The sequence below is a fragment of the Heterodontus francisci genome, unplaced genomic scaffold, assembly GCF_036365525.1.
Source record: "Heterodontus francisci isolate sHetFra1 unplaced genomic scaffold, sHetFra1.hap1 HAP1_SCAFFOLD_148, whole genome shotgun sequence".
NCBI lineage: Eukaryota > Metazoa > Chordata > Chondrichthyes > Heterodontiformes > Heterodontidae > Heterodontus > Heterodontus francisci.
Window position 1 is genome coordinate 2,527,843 of NW_027142345.1, and position 1,622 is coordinate 2,529,464.

Genomic DNA, 1,622 nt, shown 5'->3' on the forward strand with positions numbered 1-1,622 from the left:
CACACTGAGCAAGTGGAAGCCCTTCCTGTTGAAGGCTGCTGGCTGGTCTGCGGGAGCCTTGATGGTCACATGGGTGCAGTCAATGGCATCCTACACCTGGGGGAATCCAGCGATGGCCACGAATCCTATAGCCCTTTCAGCTTGACTGTTTGGATCAATGTGCACATCGTCACCGGCCCTCCTGAACAGGAGATTGGTGACCTCCTTGATGCACTGATTCACCACAGACTGTGAGATTCCACACATATCTCCAGTGGATCCCCGCAATGATATGCTGGTGTAGACGTTCAGTGGCACGGTGACCTTCAGTGACACTGGCATCAGGTGCCCACCAAGTCCCATCATGGCAGAGAGATCAGTGACAACCTCCGTGGAGAGGCGCAGTCTGTGGAAACACTGTCACTCGGACATCTGCAGGTAGTTGAACCTCGGCTGACGTGTTCCTCTGCCTCCTTCTCCAGCCTCCTGTTCGAGGCTGGCCCTCCTGTGGGCCCCCAAGCTGCTGTGGTGTCCCTGCTGGTGCCTGCACCTCCCTCCCTCCCTCTCTACTCCTCCTCCTCTTCAATGGGAGCCTCGAATCCAGGGTGAATGAGGGCCATGACAGGTTGCCCCTCCCTGAGTGCAAGACCTTTCCAGTAAACAACACCCAGCCACATTTACCTCACTTGTCACCCTCAATGAAGTGGCACTGCCCCAATGGCACCCTGGTGTTGTTCCCTCTGCAGAGCTGGCACATTGGCCCCCACTCCTGACAGTGTTTCCCGATGCCCTTTCCCCCTCCACCCTTGCTGCCAAGTTACGCTGCCTCACCCGATAGCTTCCCAGTGAAGCCAACACTCAGCTCCCACCTCCCAGTCACCTCCTTTAACCAGGCGAGGCTCTGAAGCCCCGTGGTTCCCGTGCACTATTATTTCAATTGAACCCAGTGAATAAAATTGCTGACAATTGGACTCATAAATAATTTAAATGCCTTCTTGCCGTGTGGATGTGCGAAGTCTGCCCTCCATGTCAGCCGCCGACAGAAAAATCCGGTCCGACGTCTTCCATCCCTATCTTATACACCCCCCTCCCCCTCCCCAGCCTCCATTCCCGTCTCCAACGGTCCCTTAAAATTCTGGCCCATGTCTCCAAGACTAATGGGAGTGAAACTACATCTGCTCCTTAGACTGAACAGGGAGAGCTGCTCTCTCTGTGTTTAAAGTGAATGAATCTGATCTTTACCTTGTCTTACTGGAACGTTCACTGTCGAGAAATGTCTGTTTGAAAATGTTTTCCTGTTATATTAATGGAGCAGAGGAGCAGATGTGAGGTACTGTTGAACAGAGAGGTTTGGAAGTGGGTGAAGGGGTGGAGTGACGGTGTGTGTGAGAGGTGCAGTGAGTTGGCCATTCTCAATAGAGTGTAAGGAATGAAGGTCAGAGGAACAGACCAGGCTGGAAACACAGAAAGAGCGAGGAGAAGCTGGTGTGAAAAACAGAGATTAAACAACAGGCTTGTTCAGTTGGTTTGGGTCTGGTGTTCAGAATACCCGGAATCTGGGTTCACTTCCCTTCCAACTCAGCGAATTGTATCAACATTATGTTCATAAAACCATAGAATGATATCCAAAGAAGGAGACCATT